A 22,879-nucleotide genomic window follows, 5' to 3' on the forward strand; every position below is an offset into this window, starting at 1 on the left:
ATATTTGTTACTATAGCTATCTCTGACAAAATAAGAAACTGGGCTGGAGAGATGGCTAAGTCAACAGAATGCTTAAAACATGAGATTCTAACTTTGATACCCAGAGCCCCATCGGAGGGAAATAGTCATGGTGACATGTGCTGGGGGGGACAGAGACAGGTAGATCCCTGGGGCTCATTGGTCAGTTTGCCTAGACTATGATGAGTTTCAGGCCAGAGAGAGACCCCTGACTCAAAACCAAGGTGGAAAATTACTGGAGTAAAGACACCCAAGGTTGTCCTCTGACTACCATAGACACATGCACAAAGGTGCTCGTACATCCTCATAAAAACCTGCACTCGTGTGAACATACACAATACACAACTCAAACAAACACACAGATATATTAAAAACCCAATATTTACATCAATATTGTAATTTATTCTGCACTATAGCACTTAGTTTCTTAGATTTTTGTTTTGTTTCCTTCTATCCTATATTAGTGGATTTTCCCTTTGATAAGAACAAACCTGGCTTCTGTGATAATGAATATGCTTATGAAACTGATCACTGTCCCTGTGTTATATAGACCTCCCTTGCTACTGACTTTCTGCCAAGATAGCCTTCAATTCCTCTAGGCATCCACATAGTGCCTTGGGCATCTTTCTTAGGTGTATTGCTCTTTCATTCCAGTTCTGACATTTGCAAATGCTCTCTGTTTTCTGGTTGGGTGTAGAAGATACATTGTGTAGGAGAAACTGCCAGCCAGCCTACCCAGGCTGCCCAGACCAGCGTACATGAACATGCAAGGCAGGTACTTCCTCCCTGAGCCAAGCCTGCCTCTACACTCAGAGACTGCTGAAAAAGAAACAGCAGACTAGAGACACCAATGAGGAAAGGACAAAGCAACAGAGTCAACAACCTGAGCCAATAGGACCTTGGAAGGGGTATAAATGCAGGCCTACTTCCTTATTAAAAGACTCTTCAGCAGGCTCTGCTCCTCACTGACAACCAGTGCCTGAGTCACTGGTGCTGCGTCTTCTCACCCCCTCCCCCAAGAGGTGTCACCAGCAACAATACTGTACATAATATATATATGTATACATATATATGTGTAATATATAATATATTGCACTGACTACATGATCTGGATTCCCTCATCACCTTGCTAGGCTTCAAAATTATGGAATACACATCTCCCTCTGTCCCTTCTCAGACTCCTTGATTGCCTGGTAGAAAGTACTTCAGCTGAATTTGCGTGAAAGGTCTTGCCTCATTACCAGTGGCTATAATTTTTTCATAAAAACATGGGAATCAATGAAGATTTTATAAACCATGTAGAATTTCCTCAGAGGTAAGTCACTTGACAGCACCAGGATTTCTGCCTTAAAAGAGCAATACCAACCGTACTGCCTGGGTGTGGCCTGAGAATTGCTGTGACTGCACAGTACCATTCTACTCCTCCAATCACTGTCTCAGAGCCCAAATTCCCAGGCTCACTCACACATCTCCTCTCCTACTCTTTTCTCTGCACCTGTCCACCCACATGTCTCACTCCCAGTCTCTGCCACACTCATCATTTTGCCACTCCCCTTCAGCATAATCCTGACAGGACTTGACAATGGCTTCTTGGAGAATGGTGGGACATACCCAAGTCCAGGATGTTGACTGTGACATCCAAAGTATTGTTCTTGTATACTGTTTTCTATAAAAATACAGTATGTATAACTGATCAAGTAAATTAGCATCTGTATTTACCATTCTCCTGATGGACGACATGGATGCCCATGTTAAGTAGAAATGGTTATGTGAGAAGGTTGCCATGACAAGCCATAAACTAGATGAAATTCGGTGTCTCTAAAGGCTGCTAGATCTTAGATCAAGATGTCAGTAGGATTGATTCCTTCTGAGGCTGAGTGACTGATCTATCATATAGCTCTCTGGATAAACAGAGGGACATCTTATCCTTCTGTCTCCTCATACAGCTTTCTCTCTATGGCTAGCTCTGTATTCGATTTCACCTTCTAAAGAAGATTTCTTTTTATTATGTGTATGTTTATGTCTGTGTGGGGATATGTGCATGCAAGCACAGATGTCACAGAGGGCAACATGGATTCCCCTGGAACTGGAGTTACAGGAAGTTGTGAACTATTTCATGTAGCTGCTGCGTGTCAAATTCAGTCTCTTTGCATAAGCAGTGTATGCCTTTAACCACTGAGCCATCCCTCCAGTCTCTCAATCACTCCTTTTAATATGGACACCAACTATAGAAAGTTAGGGCTAATGAATGCTAAAGATTGCATATCAAGTTCATTGCAACTGTAATGACCCTATTACCAAATGAAGTAACATTGGGAGGCACCTAGATGAGGACATTCACATATGAGCTTGAGGAAAACAAAATACAATCCACAGTATCAGGTCTTCCCTAAAGGTTGAGCCAGAGACCCACACTCCTTCCACCTTGTGACTCCTTCATCTCCAACATAATCTTCCAAGATTTCTATTGTGCCAGCTTACTAGAAGAAAAATAGAGAATATCAAACCATGGTAAGTGCCATGGGCCCAGCCAGGAAATAGCATGGTACTCATTCTATGTTGACCAGAACTCTGTTTCATAGTGAGGGACTTTGGATGGGAAGTGTAAACTAAGGAATTGTTCTGAAAAGTAAGAATTGGTTTCTATGATCACTCAGCTGGGATCTCTGTAGTTTGTATGTGGACAAATATGCCTCTACAGGTGTCCTGATGTACATTCTCCACCTTATTCTTTGAGACAGGTCTCTCACTGAACCTGGAACCAGGCTGGCAAGTAAGCTCTCCACCTTCGCCCCATGCCATCTTCCTGAACCCATGATCAGCTTGGTAGTCTTCGTCCTGCTCTATTCTTTGTCGCTGCTATGTTTTAATGTATTCTTTGCTGAGATAAGTTTTATTTAAAAAGTGAGGCATGTTGTGACTTATACAGCTGAGTACTTCAGAGATTCTGGTCTGCCTCATATCCTGACACATGCCATTTGCATTTCCTGCTGTTTCTTGCTATAGTTTACTTAGATGTGGATTAGAAACTCCAGCATTCTAGGCCAGCAAGATTGCTCAGGGAGTCTGAGTACTTGCCATACAAGCCCAACTTGGTTCCATTCCCAGAATCATGAAAAGGCGGGGAGAGAACCAAGTTCACAAAGCAGTCCTCTCACCTCCTCCAGCCCCTCCCTGGTAAGACTACATAAAGTTTTCACATGGTTAAAAGAACTCCAGAATTCTCTAGGGGAGCCATTCTCTCCTTAGGGCTCTAGTTAGCTCTATTTTATTCTAATGATAACTGCAACTACCAGCCTAGCAGTGCTAAATAAAGAACACTATCTTACAAAACTGAAACTCACTGCTGGGATTTTTTTTTCCTAAACACTGTTCTGCATAACAATATTTTTAATAGGGTGATTTCCTACTAACTGGCTCACAAAATGCTTGTCAGTCTTTAAAAAGCAGAATTAAATAATACTGGGCAGCAGAGTGTGTCAGGCATAGATTACAGATGGCAAGAGGGCAAAGACATTGTGCGGTGAATAAATTACAGCCTTCTAAAGCTAGTACTCAAGGTAGGGGAAGGAAGGCTGAGGCTGCACAAGAGAAGCAGCTTCAGATGACACTGAAATCTTGTCCCTGAGAGCTTAAAGTGCTCCTGAGAGGTAGATGTGTGGCTGACAAGGAGTATCTTGGCCACAAAACATTAAATCGGGGTGTAGGAGTTGGCTCAGTGGGTAATAACACTTGCTGTGCATGAATGAGGACCCACATTTGAGCCTTCAGCACACACATAAAAAAGCTAGGTGGAGCTCATGCTTGTCTGTGACCCTGGCATTGTCAGATTCAGAGACAGGAGGATGGTCAGGACTTGCTGGCTGCTAGGCTGGCTTCAGGCTCATGGAGAGATTCTGCCTCAAAGAACAAGAGGAAGAATGATTGAGTGGGATACCTGTGGGTAGATAGCTAGCTCAAGGGTACATGCCACTTCAGCCTGACAGCTGGAGTTAGATCTTTAGCTCTTATAGCAGAAGGAGAGGGCCAGCTCCCAAACGTTGTCCTCTGACCTCAGCATGCATACTGTGGCATGGGAGTACCTGCACTCATACGCACAATTACGACAAGTTTTACAGAGAACAAAAATAGTATTACCAAGTATTTATAAACACTCAATCTGCCCAAAAAAATGTTAGGAAATTTCTGTCTTGATTAGGATATGATAAAGAGATAGTTTCACACATACTTAGTAAACCAGAAATAAAAAATAAAAAGGAAGAAAAGAAAGGAAACTGGAAAGCGAGACCTTCTAAGAGGGAATATTGTAATACTTAGAACTTGGTAAACATAGCTAAGCCAATTGGATCATAAGAAAAAGTGTTGCTTGAAATTACAGGAAATTACATCTGTTGATCTTGAAATATACTCACAAAATCTTACTATATTTAACAATGCACATATACAGCCGTACAACATGATTCCATTTTCCACTAGTGCTTAGAATAAAACAGTAGGAGACACAGGATGTCACTGCATAATACTGCCTGGATTACAGGGCCCAATGATCTTTTTTCTCCTGTTCTTTGGTTTATCTGCAATTCCTACTTATTGTAAGCGTACATGCAGCTTACTATAATGATAAAAATAGAAGCTGTTTCTATAATGTTCTTTATTAGTGTCTCTGTGTGTGTGTGTGTGTGTGTGTGTGTGTGTGTGTGTGTGTGTGTGTGTGCGCGCGCGTAGGCTGTCATTCTTGAGGCTCCATTCACTTTATTTATTTGGTTGGTTGGTTGTTTGGTTGATGGGTTCCTTGGTTTTGAGTCACTGACTTGGAACTGACTGGCCAGCGAGCCCCAGGGCTCCACTTTTCTCTGCTTCTCAAAGGGAGTTCTAGTATTTACAACGTAAGCATTTTAGTAGCTGAGCCTTCTCTTCAGCTTGTGGTGCTGTTCATACAAAACAAAATAAAGAGTAATGTAGAGAGGTGAAGTGGTATGTCTCAACTGGATGGTAGAAAAATACCTCATTTCCTCAGTCTATATCTGCACACCCAAGCCAAACCCAGGTGCGAGCCCATTGCAGGATCACCCATCCCAGGCTTGTCCATACCAGGCTTGCCCATCACCATCTGACCTCCTCCTTAAATGGTCCTCTGATGTGAATCTTTGTCAATTTCCTCCAACACTTGACTTTGAAGAAACCTGAATTGAGACAGTGACAGCCTCACTGTCGAGATAAGTGTGGGACCGAGTTGTGTGGAACAGTCTCTCTCATGAGGTTAAAAGCCTGATATTTTTGTCAGGTCCCAGACAGTGCTTGGCTGATCTTGACATCTGCCCATAGCAGGAATTTTAAAGCCATTACTATAGAATATCTTTATTGGAAAGTTGAATGGCCTTCCAAATGCCTCATGGCTACATATCCATCAATATCCTTGAAATCATTTAAACAATAGAACTGAGGATTTCCTATATAAATCCTGCCCTACTGCCAACAGTTCTGTGAGGGCTTAAAAGGAAGGGTTAAATTAAAAGAATTGAACTAATTAGCTTAGCCATAAGGAAATTGAGGAGAAATTTAGCATCTATCTTTAGGAATCTAGAAGATCATCATAAATAGATTTTTATAGCTCTTCTCAACATTCAGAGAGAGCAAAAAATTTGATGCAACAAGAAGGAATTGAATAAGACAGTGGCAAACTTTCATATCCGGCACTGAATTAGGCTACCAAGAAAAGGCTTATGTATTTCTGGAAATCTTTCAGAACAGCACAGACAGACTCTGTTCAATTACCTGGCCTCATCCTGGATCAAAGAATCAGACAAATGCCCTCTTGTCTTTCTCTCAGACTTAAGCTCTGTAATTCGAGCTTAACTTCCAGTTCAGGCTCTCAAAGACTGCCAACAACACCCACCAAAATAGCCACTAAATGCTCAGTGTTAATTTTTCTAAATGTCACGTGTCCTAAGATGATGTTCATTGCATTGACAGACTGTTACAGTTACTTGAAATTCTGTAAATGTTGCAGTCAAAGCACTGCTTACTCTGATGACATTTGAAACAAACATAGATGTAAGCAGCCTGGAGAAAGTTTTGAAGCCCCCTACCATTTACCACCAATCATGCAAATACCTAAACTTTTGTCTAATGTCAAGCAATGAGTCCGAAATTGTGCTCTCAACTCTGTGTGTGCAGTCTTTTACATTCCTGTACACAATTAAAATGTGAAAGGAATTCATTTCTTCTCCCCAGAACCAGTTGAAAATGTCATACTTTGTTTAAGGCATTATCAAGACCTAAGGTGGAATTGGGCCACAGTAGCGAATGTTAAACAAGCTACTGAAGCTGGAGAGTGGGGTATTAACCACACCCTGGTGAAATGCATTCAATTAAAACAATCTCCAGTTACTTAAGACTCAGCACATGAAAACACTCCCCCAACGCCTCCGTTCTGAATGGTTTCCCTGTACGGTTTTCTGTCGAGATCCAAGCCTCCCCCTTGGGCCCCAGCTGCTGTGCATAGAGCAAAAGAACTGAGTGGGCAGCTCAGGGGCTGCAGCGTTGCTGTGTGCTTGCTTGCTTGCTTACTTTTCCTCTTTGAAACCCTTTTCAGAAAAGCAAGCTCCTAGCAAACTTCTGTACTTCATTCAAATTCTGGAGTCTCAGGGCGATAATTAACAATTAGCTTTGGCGCCAAAATAAAGCACCAATATCTTTTGGCTGAGAGGCAGAGACAACAGAGGAGGCATTTAGCATTAGTTAATGAATAATTATTAATTAATCAATTCCCCAATAAATAGCCATGTTCAGTTTTGTCAGAGACTGTTGACTTCAAATTGTTCCCTCATTACCAGTAAAAACCAATTTAGGGGCTACATGATGACATCAATTTTTTTTTAATGTCACACTGGAAAGGCAATCATAACTATAGTGGCATACAGCTGCTGGAGGGGCTGTCTATCCTTCTTAAGAATGCAGTTCCAGCAGACTAGAGCCTTCTTCACCTTGAATCTTAGCATTTTAAATATAGAATGGACACAGTTAAGCAGTCATGAACTCGATATCCTTACTTCAATTCTCACTTAAAGCAGAAGGGACTTAGAACTTCTACTTTACAAAGACAGTTGTATGAATCAGCCTTAGTCACCAAACCCCCAGCATTATGCAGTATTGTTATTATAATTTGGAAACTACTCATGTTTCTCTCTGATTTGTGGCTCTCTTTGAAAAACAGGAGACAACCAAGTGTCCCCGACTTGGTCCTGAGTGAAAGGTGAATCACAACCAGATTCAGGATGGTAGCATTGTCTCATCTTATTAAGGAAGCTAGCAGACTGGCTTTCTCAGTATTTTGGTTTTTGTTTTGAAAAACAAAGACTTTAGGAAATAAAAGACCAGCTGAGAGAAAATCAGAGCAGTGGACACAATAAGTAGACAAGCTGCATAGTTATAAAATCGCATGCGCTTTAAAGATAAATGCAAAGAACCATGTTTTTTTACAACTCCTCTAGAAATCCTTAAATGGCAGTTTCCTTGGAGTTCCTGCACACACATGCACACTCATGCTTAAGTGCATTTGTGTGTGGGTGCAGGTTAGAGGACAACTTGTGGGAACCAGTTTTCTCTTCTATTTCTGGGTCCTGGGATAGAACACAGCTTGTCAGGCTTGGCAGCAAGTGCCTTTACCCGCTGAGCCATCTCACCAGCCCCTTCCTTAGGATTCTTATCTAGGTGTTCAAATACTAATGTGTAACTTTATGAACAGTAATATACATGTTGCCCATGAACAAAGGGAGGCCATAGCAGAAAGAGGTTGGACATTATAATCAAACAGACACAAATGCAAGTTCCAGCTATGATTGTGTGGTACATTCTGTGACCCTCATTTTTCATCTAGAAAGTAGGTTCATCAACTGCATTTTCAGGATTAAAATGTGTATTAAAGCACATACAGTATGTAAAACATAAGCTTTATAGTGAGTGGTCTAACAGAGGGGTGGGGAAGATGGCTCGCAGCTAAAACACTTGACTGTCAAGCATGAGGACATGAATTCAACCCCCAGGAAAAAAGTCAGAAATAATCCCAGGATGAGGCATGGTGGAACACTGGGACTCCCTGGCCCACCAACCTAGACTAATGTTAATGGATGAGTCCTGGTCCTCTAAGAGAGCCTATCTCAAAAATATAAGGTGGGCAGTGCCTGAGGTGTGACATTCAAAGTTGTCCTCTAACCTTCAGATGCATGCACGGGAATACATCTACATATATGTGTGTACCTTCACCTACACACATTAGCATGCACATGAATACCACAGATACAAAGATTTTTTTTGTTCACTGTAATAAATCTCATAAGTAAATGGCCTACTATGGCATGGGCAAATGTCTCCCAAAAGCCCATGCATTGAAGGCTTGAGTCCTCATTTGTGGCATGACAGGGAAATGTGGAAAACTTAAGATAGGAAACTGAATAGCAGAAAGTCACACCACCAGGGCTGTGCTCCTGAAGGGGATTCCAGGACTCTAGTTCTTTCTATGCTTGCTTAAATGAACCACTCAGTCCATTGTGTGCTTCATCATAATTTGCCTCAGCATAGGCCCAAAAGTGATGGAAGCAAGTGGCTACGGGCTAAGGCCTTTGCAAGCACGAGTCAAATAAGCCTTTCCTCTCTCTAAGCTGATGGTCTTTATAATGGAAAGTGTAGCTATAAAGGAAACTACAAACATCCACTAGAGATGTTACTCATCATTTCTTAGTCTTTCTTCTCAGAGAGGGATAAATCTTATATTTAGTGCCACATAGAGCAGACTGGAGCTGAGTCCATACTGAAAGCTCATGCATGTTACTTTGGTGGCTAAAGAATAGAGGAGGCAGTGCCTAGTTCATAGTCAACTACTCAGCCTCATAAAGGTGGGAGAAAGCATAGGCACAGAGAAAAAGATATAAGAGGAGAGTAGGCTAACAGAGGAGAGAGGTGCTCACATCTTTTCTGGGCCTAGAGACAGATTTTCTGGAATGTGGGCTCCGCCTCTTTTGACTCATTTCATGGTTCTGTCCGGTCACCATGACAACTTTCCAGCTAATATGCAAATAGAATATGATCGGGTTTGGGATCTCTTAGGGGTCATTCAGATGGCCATCTTGATGCTAGATCTTTTCTAGGAGTCCATTTACACTGAAGATCACCCAGTTCTTTAAAATGAGCCAAGTTAAAGATAGGTAAGAGTTCAAACCAAGCAATACAGTCACTACACCAGGTAATGGAATGGCTAGTATAAGAGATTGATTGTGGCAGGTTTCCCTCCCTATACCCACAGGAGAGGACATCATACGAGGTTCTGAGAAAAACCTGAACAAACAGGCCTCGCCAAGGTTTCCTCTATTCTCTGTCATTGGACCAGCCCCTTAATGTGCACTTGTCTCTCAAAAATTACCCATTTCACCAAACTTAGCAAAACACATAAAGCTTTCTTTCTTCAGATGTTCTGTGTGTGTGTGTGTGTGTGTGTGTGTGTGTGCGTGTGTGTGTGTTTGTAGGTGCATGCATGTGTGAATAGGTGTGAGTATGAAGTCACCCTCAGGCGTTATTTCTCAGGTGCCATTCACCTTATTTTCTTTTTTGTTTTTGTTTTTTCTTTTTCAAGGCAGAATGTCTCTGTTTTGCTTCAAAACCTATCCTAGAACTTGCTCTGTAGATCAGGCTGGCCCCGAACTCCCAGAGATCCACCTCTGCCACCCAAGTGCTGCAATTAAAGGTGTGTGCCACCAATGCACGGCCTCATCTTGTTTTCTAAGACAGGGTCTCTCACTGACCTGAACTCTCCAAGTAAGCTAGACTGGGTTGCTAATGAGTCCAAGGGTTTTGCCTATCTTCACCAAATGAGTCTTAGAATTACGAGAGTGTATCAAACATGTACAGCTTCTTATTTTTAAATGTGGGTTCTAGGATTCAAACTCTTATCCTCATGCTTGCAAGCTAAAAGCACAAATGAGCCCTCTCCTCTGTCACTAAATCAACAATTGTGAAAACTCCATGTCAGGCAATAACTTTGTTAAATAAGCCTATATGTTACTTCCTTGTTAATCTACCATTCCTTACAGGGGCCTAGGCACTGAACCTCCCAGACACTAGCACGTGTCGGAAACACAACACAATACACTTCTGCCTGGAATAAATAAACATCCTGTCAGCCTAGTCTGTTGCTCTCGTCTGTTGCCTTTGGTTATTAGTATATGGGGAAAAATAAAGGCAAAGAAAAACTAGGAAAAAAGGTTTTCTTGTGGAGGGTTTCGGGTCACAGGAGGTGCCATTTGTGTTGTGACTCCTTTAACCATTAGGAAGATCCAAACTGTTCTTTCTTCATTAAGGAAATCTAAGCATGGTCAGAAGAAGCCATAGACTTTGGGAAAATAGGACAAAAGGAAGCCTTTCTCCCATCAAGGAAAAGAAATATTAAGTGGTGGTGATATATTCTAAAACCAAGATAATTCTTAAAATAGCCAGTCGTGTAATATGACAACGATGATGGTGGCGGTGGTGGTTGTACCCAGGCACCACAGAAGTTGGTGACTTTGTATCTAATCTGTATCTCCAGGTAGTGTTGCCATGGAAACCACAGGATTCCCTTCCTCTGAACCACACCCAATCAGTGCCTTGCACCACCTTTCTGTTCTTCTCTGATTGTATAGTCAACTGGAAGAATCCATGTGATTTATTCCTAAGAGGTTGGAAGAACAGTCTTACATGACCTCTTCCTGTCAAAGGGGTCCTTGAAATCACTAGGCGGAAGTAATTCCATGAAGAAAGGAGGTGAAATGATTAGAAAAGACAGGGCAAAGGACAAAATGGAGTGAGTTGATGAGTGGAGACTTGTGGGTGGGTCATCCACACCAGTGTTTCCATTTTCCCATCACTGCTGCCAGGGAGCAACTGCCCCTTTGTTCGTGTAAATGACAGGCTTTTAAGAGATGACCCCAGCCATTAATTTTAAACAAAAACACCTCTTCAGTCTCTCCCCATGGATCAGCTGCTTCCATGGAATAACAAATGAGTTGAACTGGTTTCCCTGGGATGGCAAAACTGTCTTTTCCTTTTCACTGGAGCAGGAAAGAGAAATTTTGCCTTAGAGAAAGAAAAACTGATGAATCTCATCTCTGTGGTCTTCAAAAATGTTAATAAGTAACCTATGCATAGAGTCATCAACAGTTTTCCAGTTTCTTATCTTGGCCTTTTCTCCAAACTCTGACCTCTGACATCTGATGTTCCCTCCCCTTCCCCCATGTACTCACAGCTTTTCTGCAGCTCCTAACCCAGTTCCATTTATGTGCAGCAATGGTTCGGTCAATAAATACCAAGGATTTCCTGCAGGCTCAGTTCCTAAGGCCATTGTCTCTTCTTCCAAGTCAACATGTGTATATTTCCAGTGGTCTCTGAAGAACAAATGAAAGGCAAAGGCTGGCCCTTCATCTGACACCTTCTCTAGCTGGTGACAGGGTCAGGATGTACTATCCCAAAGCATGGCAACTTGGAAACTAGAGAAACTGCAGCAGTATGCCACAAAAATTAGAAATCTTCTCACTCTCTCTTCCTAGAATCAGACTTTAAAGCCCAGAGGAAAACAAACCATTAGATGCCTATTCTGGAGAGGCCTCCCTGACCTCCATATCTCACAAGGAATCACTTTTATCCCTGAAAGTACAGAGACACAGAAGGGAGAAGAATCTCAACAGAGTGGCCTTGCTTCCCTCCTTTGGCCAGCTTCTTATCAGGAGAGCTGAGCCTTTTTGTCCATTCATGTTTTCTCATGACTGAAGATGTAAAGATTTCCTCAGACTAACATAAAAAGGCAAAAAGCAGATGGCTCTTTCTGCTTTTTTTTAGACTTTCATTTCTGAAGGTTCTTGAGTCAAATGAAATACTTCTAGCTAAATCTGCATGATTTCCCCTCAGTAATTTCTTGTCTGTAATTGTGTCTTTAGCCCTGGATCTCAAGACTTATGTCTAGGTAATTGGTCCCCCCCCCAATTCTCGTTGTTGTAATTCTTTTCTCTTTCTTTTTGAAATTATGTAAACCAGGCTTACCCCAAACTAGCAGTCCTCCTGCCTAAGTCATCCAGGTGCTGGCATTATAGGCATGAACCACCATACCCAGCTTCCATGTCTCATTCATCTCTTCCATTACAGAATGATTGGGTTTGTTCCATTCCTGAATGGGTTGCTACTTTAAACTAGAATTCACCTTGAGTTTGTACCTATAGTAAAAGATGACCTGAACCTGGATTCCTGTGCATATACCATGAGGAAGATGACACAAATCATGCTAAGCATAGCGGGGATCAAGGCAAGCCCTTAACACCAACCTCTACAGAGAGCTGGACAAAAGCTAAAGCAAGAGAGACCCACCCTACAAAGAGAAGGTGATCCCAGAAATGGATCAAAGCTCCTTAGTGTCTTGATGACCCCCTACACATCCTTCCTCCAGTATGCTAGCTGCAGATGGTTCGACAAAGACGAATTTGAAAGAAAGCAGTCTGGACAAGATATGCTCACTTCTAATTTTAAAAGTTTGTTTTGCTTTGTGTGTGTGTGTGTGTGTGTGTGTGTGTCCATATGAGTATATGCCAGTATGTGCAGATGCCCACAGAGCCCAGAATGGGGCGTTGGATCCTCTCTCTGCAGCTGGAGTTCAAGGAGTTTATGAGCCATCCCTGTGAGAACAACAAAGACCTTTGTTGAGCCATCTCTCCAGTCCCTCACCTGTAATTTTGAGAATATATAAAGGGGCATTTTAGAACTCTTGAGCATTTATTTTAGAAAGTGAGAAGCTGCCAGTTGCCTCAGATAGAAGCAACACAGCCAATGTCAGCTATGAATCACCCTATAGTGTTCTTTCTCCAAGAACACAGAACTAATCATAAATCCATGTATTGGAGCCAGAGACCTTCATCTGTTTATAATCTCCTTTGCCTCTGGTTGCTGTGACCATTTTCACCTTACTCACAAGTGGACCTGCTTGATGTAGCAGATACTTCTTCCTACCTACTCTGGCTCTCTTAAGGGAAATAAAGTCAGACTCATTAAATCAACTCCATGGGAGAAATGAGAGTGAAAGAGTAGAGTACTCAACAAGCATGACATGCTGGCTATTTGGACTCAGCTCTCGAATTTGCTTTATGTCAGGTCTATCATTTACTGTGTGAGTGTCAGCTGAGGAATTATTCTCCAAGCAATATAACCATTGCCTCAGTTTCCTTCACTGCAAACATAGGACTAGAAAGGAAGATTGCAGAAAGTTGGCCCCCCCCTTCTTTTTTGCACATCGAGAAACTTTTCCACTTACAAAACTAGCTCTCCAGATACAATGCCTTCAAGAAGAATGTTGGTGTCAAAAGAGCCAAATACCAAGCTCTCCTCTGCCCTCACTAAGCAGAGTAAAACCAAAGGCAAACCACATTCATCCTGCTTTTGAGCTATTTCAGCTTTGAGGATTTTGAAAGAAAACAAGGTCTAGGGTGAAAGAAGGCCCATTGTGTCAAGTTGAAGAGGTTCCTTACTTTAGTTCTACTTGGGCTTAGCACAAAGGCAGCTTTTCACATATGAGTAGATGAGAAGTTTTCCCTCTTCACACTATTGGAGTCAGATGATTCTTTGATGCTGGTGGCTATTCTGTGTGTGGTAGGAAATTTAACAGCATCATTGACTTTTACCTACTAGATACAAGAAAGTCATTCTCCCTCTACCAAACTTGTAACAACTTAGGAGGATGTCTCTAGAGATTGCCAAATGTCCCTGAGAACAATACTGTCCCCAGTTAAAAACCACTGGAATAAATAATAGACAGACAGATAGGCAGGAAGGCAGACAGACAGATTGATAGAAAGAGTATATATAGATAATAGATGATGGATAGATGGAAAACAGATGACTAGATGATAAATATAGATGTTGACATATAAAGATATGGGTAAGAATAATTGATAAAAGGATTTCAATGAATAAAAATATTTACTTTCTTCAGTGTTCCATGATAAACCCACACTTACCCTTGAACACACAGACCCACTCATGCCCATTAGATGTTTGCAAGTCTTCATAGAGTCCTTTTTGCTTATTGAATAGAATTCAAACTCTCTAGTATTTCTTGGTATCCTTCACATTTGGTCCCTTTTCACTGCAGATCTGTTTCTCACCATGTCATTCTTCTCTTAACTTTTACACATACAGACGCATAGTACACACACACACACACACACACACACACACACACACACACACACAGGTTTTCCAGAAACTTTTAAACAGATTGCATCTTTTAATCTTAACCTTTCATCATTTGTGCTTAATGTCTTATCTTTATGACAGCCTAATCTATGGAACACACATTCCATTTTCTATGCTAGCCTACATGCAGCCTGTCCTGAAGAGTCTCTTCAATATTCAACATCGTCCTCAGGAGTACTGGATCAGTTACAATCTGCAGTTCTCTGATCCTTCCTTCCAATAGCTCTGATAGCGTTCTTCATTATAGCTTATTGAGGATAGACTTGCCGTCCCTGTAATTAAAGACTGCATTCTGCTCATGGCTGAGCTAACACTGTCCCTGCTGGCTCATAACAGGAATCCTGTGGAGATTTGTTGAGTCTAAGAAGATGCACTTTCTCTTGCTTTAAACTTCAAAGCCCTTCTAATTTTTGGAGTTTCCACAGACACTAATAGAACACCTGCAGTGGACACACCACCACACAGATTCAGGCAAAGGCTGTGTAGCTCAATGGGGATGAGACCAATGTAAGAGTAGGGAAAGGGCCACAGTAGATGGGGAACTAGTGTTTTGAGGGAATTCAAAATGGGGAAGAGGGAACACATTTGCTTGGAAGACCAGGAATGACCACGGGGAAAATATAATCAGGGATTACAGGCAACTCTAAAGAGTTGGGAATGATAGAAAAGTATAGTTCAATCATGGCAAATAGCCAGAGGACCACTCTGCCTGGCACTGGATATTCTGCTTAGCTAAATGACTGAACAAGTTGAAATTACTCCAACCCCTAGTATCTTCCCTTGTTGAATGACAATAGGAATTTTGTTTGTTCATTTTGTTTTGCCATGCTGGGGATTGAACCATAAGCTTTGCACTTGCTAGGAAATTGATTATACCACTAAGCTGCATCCCCAGCTGACAATACTGATTTATGTAGATGGAGATAAAGATGTATATAGACAGATGATAGATTATAGATGATGGGAGATGCCATTATGTATATATGTTTCTCATACTGGTTAATAATAAAGCACTGTTGGCCAATAGGAAAGGAAGCTAGGAGGGACTAGGAGACAAGGAGGAAATAGGAAGTAGTAAGGGGGAGCCAAGATGGAAAGTCGGGAGAAAGAAGTATGCCGGCCAGCTCCCCAGTAAGAGAAATACATAGATCAGCAGAAATGGGTTAATAATTAAGGCAGAGCTAGCCGATAAGAAACAAGTAACCGGTCCAACAGAATTATATCTAATACAGAGTCTCAGTGTGTTATTTGGGGCTGGCGCGGCGGCGGGACAAGACCTGGGGGCAGGAGAAAAACCATACTCGTTACATATAGACAGATAACATACATGAATATATAGATAAATAGTAGGTATAAATGGGCAGATGAATAAGTGGATGATAGATGTACAGATAGTTACAAATAGATTATATATATGCATACCTGTATACATGTATATATATATATATATATACAGGTATGCATATATATATATATGTATATATATATATATTAGTGATAGAATCAATACAGATACATACATACATATGTAAATGGTAGAAGGAAATAGATAAGATAGATGATGGATAGATACAGACAGATCTTGATTGGAGCTGTATAAACTAAGTGAAATAGTGCATAAAAACTCATCACATATAGGACTTGACATGACTATTATTCAATAAATAATAGACATCATCATTATTAGTATCTGTGAGTATAAGTGGGTTTGATTTTATTGGCTCTCACTGCTCATAAAGAGTGTTTAAACTAAGTCCCTTGGTCTATGCTTCCTACTTTCTGTGTCTTTTGTCCAGTATTTTGAGAGTTAAGATCTCATTGCTCAAAAACTATGAAGGGTAAAGTATTGCCTGAAAGCCGAAGCTAGGAGAAATGAATATTGTGGTATAGCATGCTTCAGCCTTTGGCTGTGGTGATACCTTTGTATAAAACACTAAGGCAGGACTAAGTGGTGTCTTGTTTGCAGGATAAGTAGAGCATAGCTGAGGCTGTAAGTTTCTGTGAGGGAGGTGCAAGGAAGGCCTTCAGACCTAATGAAGAAGTGGGAATTCTTGTATCCGCAGAGCTCGTGGACGATACCAGAAACAGAAACAAATAGAATGAAGAAATACATATCTGCATAGTCAGAGGGAGTTTATTAGACTGTTATATACCACTGTAGCTGAGTCATTCAATGATGTTTTGCGTGCTGCAGGGACTGAGACCCTCATAGCTGTTCAGCCTACGAAGCAGGATGTCTCAGCAGCTCAGCAATCTCAGTGTGGTGCTGACAGTCTAGAAGAGTTCCAGTTGAGTAACTGGTATTCAGTCCATGTAGGAAGGCAGAGGAGGCTGGGATTTGGTGCAGGTGGAGAATGGCAGCAGTCAGTAAAGAAGGAGGGACAGACACACTGACTCAGAAGAAGCACAGGCAGGCAAGCTGGGGACGCTTTTTTCTCAGACCTCTCTATATCTGGGTCACCTGTTGGGAAAGTGCCTCTCTCTCTGAAAGGGGAGGATCTTTACCCTGCAGTTAGTCCTTTCTAGAAATGTCCTCACAAACACACAGAGATGTGTCTTCAAGTTATGTCCACATTGTTCAAGTTCACTATCAAGATTAGCCATCACATCATATAAACATATCATAACAGGACTTAGCCGACAAAATTTAGTATATGTCAAAAATACAATGGAATGAAGGCCCTATGCTTGGACTGGGCAAAAGCTCCATTATCAAAATACTCAGTTCAATCCTCCAGAACCCACATTCCAAAGCCTGGCATGGTGATATACAACTGTAATCTTAGTACTATAGAAACAAAGACAGGTGCATCCTTGGGATTTGCTGGCCAAAAAGCCCAGTGCAATCAGAACGCTCCAATGTAAGTGAGAAACTCTGACTCAAGAACATAAGGTAGACAGTGGATACAACCTAGAATTAACTAGGGAAGCGATTCATACTAAGAAATTATCTAAATTGGCTAGGCCTGTTGGGAGTGTCTGTAGGGGTTGTCTTGATTGTTAGTGAATGTTGGAAGATCCAAGATGTGGAATAAAACTGAGGATGTATTTTGCTAACTAAAGAGATGAAAAATGTCAATTGTGTGCTATTGTCATTTTTTTTTTACCTATAATGGATTTTTTTTTCTGTTTTCAAGATGGGGTTTCTCTGTATAATAGCCCTGGCTATCTTGGAGCTCTCTTTGTAGACCAGGCTGGCCTCCAACAATAGATCATTCTTAAACTTTATGTGGTGATTGAGAAGTCAGTGGACCTGGATACAGAAACCTAAGCTCAAGGCTGACCTTAGAAGCACATGGAGACATAGCATATTGACCTTGAAAATGAGGCATGGGTGAAATCATCTTGCAGGTCTTGCCAGCATCCATATGCAAAGTTTTGTTACTGTAACTGCTTCAGATATTAAAATGAAGCAGCAAGGACTTCCTTCTTGTCTCAAATTTATACATATTTCATGTACAGGAGATAAATATATTCTGAGAAATCCCATAGTGTTGCATAAATGCCTACTATGGAATACTTTTAGCACCCATAATATGCTAGACAATAAATTTCTAATTCAAGACTTCCCTGTGTGATTGAAAGGGTACTTTTACTTTGCATTATCTCATGTGGCCTTTTCAAATAGCTGGAATGAAAGTCAACAAAAACAAAAGTACTAGGGGTATTTTACACTGAGAGAGGAAGATACTAGAACTTTAAGAGCCTTGTCTATCATTCTACATCATCTAGCCAATTGGGAGTCCAGATTTGATCTTAGAACTTTTAGACTTGTGGAAATATATCACTAGAACTTTGTATCACGGTCCCTTTGTTCAAGTTTTCAGAGGAACCAATATGAAGTAAATAGAAGCTTCTAGTAGGAGCTGCTGTCAGCTAGAGGAACTCATTTTCTAGTTCATTAAAAAATAAACACAGCTTGGGTCACTGACAAATCATACTAGTCATGTGATTAGATTTGGTCTTTATTGTCTGTTGGAGTGAGAGGCTATTTCAGTGACTGTATTGTGTGTTTTTGCCCTGATTTAATGGAAAGGAATAATACATTAAGCCAAATAAGTAGCAATGTTGGGAGGTGGGACAGGCTGCTCCTTGAAAGCTGAGATAACTCAGAAAGGCAAAGTTGGGAGGAGGGGGTGCAAAGTTTACCAGAAACACCATGCAAGTCGCTGCTTCTTTTCCTGTCTGCTGTTGGGCCATTGGAAAGGGCATTATTTAAAGGTTTCCAGATACTTTCAAAACTGGATTCATCTACTATTTGTGTGGTATATCTGGATCCAGCACCTACTAGTTTTTATTAAACAGTCGAGAACAACTGTTTTAATAAAGGGTAGGATGAGGGCACAAATAAGTAGAAACTAACTATTTCAGCAAGTGAAAGGGGTTATGAAAGAAACAACCAAGGCAAAAAGACAGATAGTGGAGCTAGGAAGGAGCTCTGTATGTAAAGTACTTGTCTTTATGCACATTTATTTAGCATGTACAGAGCCCTGGGTGTAATATTCAGTACCATTAAAGAATACCAAACACAGTGACCAATAGGGATAGGCTGGCAGTTGCTCAGGGAGAAAGAGAGGTGGCAGTGAAGCTAAGTTGGTCCAGGATTACAGAGAAGTCTGTTTTCTGAAGATTGGGGAAAGGAAGGAATGAAGACAAATATAGTTTCAGTTTATGCTGCCGAGGGGCTGAGGGTACCAGCATCCCATAGGGACTAGACTATGGATGTAGGGAGAAATTCGGGAGCTGTATTATAAGAATGTTCAGCTTCATTCTTATAACTGGACACTCCAGTTATACAAATCAGGAGCATTAGGATGAGTTTAACATTAGCAAAACGAGAGTGGAAGCCCATATCCATGGGGCATTTAAGTGACAAGATTCAGACTTTTAAAAGGAAGGTGAAGAGATCTAGATGAGAGCTGTGCTACACACACACACACACACACACACACACACACACACACACACACACACACCACAGACCGATGTAAGTGGCAACAGTTCCTGATATAGGAGGATAACTAGGAGAATGTGATAATGTGGGAGGCACAGCTACCACATAATGCGGAACTGAGATGTTGGGTGTAGCTTTTATCATTGATGTTACTCCAAAGTGTTTAAGTGTTGGTAAGGAAGCTCCAAGGTCAACTGTGTTTAGCGAATACTTCCTGTGAAGGAATGGGTGCTAGCAGGAAGGCAGGAGAAGCCAGCGATTGGGTCTGGCTTTCAGTCCTGCTACTTACTAATTGCTTGGCAGAGAAAACCTGCCTCGACCGACCCCCCCCCAACAAAACAAAACAAGAAAACAAAAATAAAACCCCGAACTGCTTGGCCTGAGACCCTTTGGGGAAGCAACTCCAAAGGCATCATTTTGGGAAATGCTTTACCCCCGCATATTCCTCAGGTTCTCCCTAGAAACCAGTACTGAGAGAGAAAAAAAAAAGAGGACGTGGTTGTTTTAAGGAACTGACTCCCAATAGAAGCTGACAACACTCAAAACCATCAGGAGAGCTGGCCTTCTGCAGACCCTGCCCTAGGTTTAGCTTCAGTCCATCACCAGCTTTAGGCTTGATAGCAAGGCAAAGCTAATGTTTTCCTTTAAATCAAAGACAAGGAAAGCGTATGTTCCAGGCTGTGGGCAGAGGAGTCTGCCTTCCATTAAGAAAATCCGCAGTTAAGGAAACCATCTATGTCCCTGGTCTATTGATTTAAACGTTAGACTCATCTGGAAACAACCCAGACCGGTTGGTTGAATCCTATATAAAACCAGTCACAATACACAGTCTTGATAATGTCTTGTTGGAGATGTTTCAGGAAAGGCTACTAAAGATGTATTTCTTTAAAAGGCCCCTCGGTCAAATCCCCTCCACATAGCAGAATCCAAAGATTGAAGGATCTACCAATTATAAACAAATGGAACAAATACTTTTTCAGAACTAATTTAAACATTATGCCTTTCGTGTTGTAATATCACAGTGAGTGTAAACAGGGGCTAAGCACAGCAGTGTGTAAGCCGGAGATGTGAGCCACTGGTGGGTGGGGTTGCTTTTGTTTTAGGTCCCATTCCCTGTCCCCTATCCCTGTCTCTTCCCACTCTCACCCCCCTCCCCCACACACACACCTCCGCCACGGGTCTGTGAAACATTATCTTTTTTTTTTCACCATTAGGGCAAGGGAAAGAGCTGTACCTCAGGCCTAGAGGAAAGGATCTGCCTCGCCATGCCATGCCCTCTGATTGTCGGCTTCCCTTCCTAAAACTCACCTTTCTTGTCATTTAATTCCTCTGATGTTCGGGTTTTCTCTTCCTCCAGACAAGACACGGATGCAAGTGCTTATTCACACCAATAGGTGGCAGCAGCCTTCTGAAACAGTCGCAGAGGTAGGGCGACCTTTCCTCGAGCGCTTGAGACTTGGGGTGCAGCCCAGGCGAGATGGGGTGTCAGTGTTCACACAAGCTGTGCAAACGGATTCAAAAGCAAGTTGTAATCTTTGTGATTTTGTACGTCTCTCCTCTTTCAGCTGCAAGAATGAAGACAGGACGAGGCATTCTTTCCACTATGACTGTAACCAGTTAAGTACAGATACCCAAGTAGATGTATCGTTCCCTGAACTTTAATTAAAGGTAATTGATGTGGAGAAAATGAGAATGGAGATGTTTGAGTGATTACTTATGACTTCGTCTGGTAGGAATGTGATGTTGCACAGGCCACCCCACATTCAGGTTCTGTAATGTCGCATCAGAATATGCTCTTTCACAATAAAAACAGCTGACCCTGGAGCCCACAAGGAGTCTCAAATGTGAAAGTGCTTGGCTTTAAGCACAAGGACCTGAACTTGGAACCCCAAAACTCACTTTAAAAGTTTCTATAACCCCAGAACTGGGGAGTGGGTGGGAAGAGCCGCAGAACTCATTCACCAGGCAGTCTAGCCAGTAGGTGAGCTCCAGGTTGGGGCTGAGACCTTGTCTTAAAAACTGAGAGGCAGTGATTATGAAAGACACCAGATGCCAACCTCTGGCCAGCACTCATGCACACACTCAAGCACACCCATGCACACATGCACACACTTGAACATATGCACACATACCAAATACACACAAAAAATAGTTGATACAGAGCTAAGGCCTTTGCCTTTCCACTCTTAATATTGCCTTCTTCCTAAATAACTCTACAGGTTGCAGGAACTCATGGAACATTTTAGAAACCTGAGTCTATTCTGTGGAAATAACCAGCAACTGTCCAAGATAATAGTTTCTGTATTCTACTGCCTGGAAAATCCAGAAAATAGGATAAAGTGTTTGCTGCCAGTCAGATTTCAGAAACACACATGCATGCACACACACACACACATACACACACACACACACACGCATTCACATGCACATATGCACACACAAGCATACACACATCTTGGGTACTGATCATCAGCCTCCTTAGTGCCTTTCCTCTGCCACCATTTTGAGAAGCACCAAATCATGGGAGAGAGAAAGAATACAGTAACAAAAGCCATGGCCACTGTTTTCTATGTACTTGCTGAAGATATTTCTTCTAAACATATTCAAACATATGGTTTCAAATGTTTTAATTTTATTAAAAGAAATAAAAGTAAGGGATTCCTTTAAGTGCCTGCTACACATCTGCATGTTCTCGGTATGTCCTTCCAAGGCAGAAATCCTAGCAAATAAAAGGATGTATTTATCCTTATTTTCTGTGTTTTAAACAATGCTGTAAACAATCTTCAGATGCCTCTTTTCAGCATGTGTCAGGTTATCTATGGCATTAATGGCCGGGAGTGTCATTGTTAATCATTTTTATCCTTAGTTATATATCGAAGTTGTTATGACTGAGTCTCGCATATTTGACGTTTATTACTATGCATTTTATCTCTCTTCCTGGAGTCTCACTTCCATCAAGTCTTCTGAAAGTATCAATTTTGATTACTGAATTTATATTTTATTACTTTGATATATTCTTAGGAGTGATTTAAAGATAACTAACAAGTGGCTGATGGCTACTCTTGCCAACTGGACTGGATTTAGAATCACCTAGGAGACATACCTCGAATTGTGTTTGTCATGAAGCTACCAAAGAAGCTTTACTGAGAAGACAGGACCATCCCTGAGTGCAATTAGCGCCATCCCATGGGCAGAAATCCTGGGCTGAACAAGAAGTATAGCCTGCTGGGCACTAGCTCACATCAGATATTTTGTCACAACAGTGATGAAAGGAACTAAACACCGCTTTTCTAGACGTTTCACATTTGTTGTTTTTTACTAATATTATTTTAAACTTCCCTGTCTCTGTTTTGTTTTGCCATTGTGTGTATGTGGCACTGAGGTTTAAACCCAGAACCATGTACATATTATAAGCTCTCTTATGAGCTATGTTTAGCCCTACTCTTTTCTCTTTCTACACATGTGTTGGTATAAAACATATAATTTGTTTTTATATTTATCAGATTTTTAAGTGACATTTTTGAGGCCTTACTCTTTACTGGTTGCATGAAATTAATCTAGATTTCCTACTACAGATTTGCGTCTGCTTGTTTCCTTTGTCTCCTTTGGTCTCTGCCTTGTGAACAGGCAGCATTGTTTAGG

The sequence above is a fragment of the Phodopus roborovskii genome, unplaced genomic scaffold (assembly GCF_943737965.1).
Source record: "Phodopus roborovskii unplaced genomic scaffold, PHOROB, whole genome shotgun sequence".
NCBI classification, from domain to species: domain Eukaryota; kingdom Metazoa; phylum Chordata; class Mammalia; order Rodentia; family Cricetidae; genus Phodopus; species Phodopus roborovskii.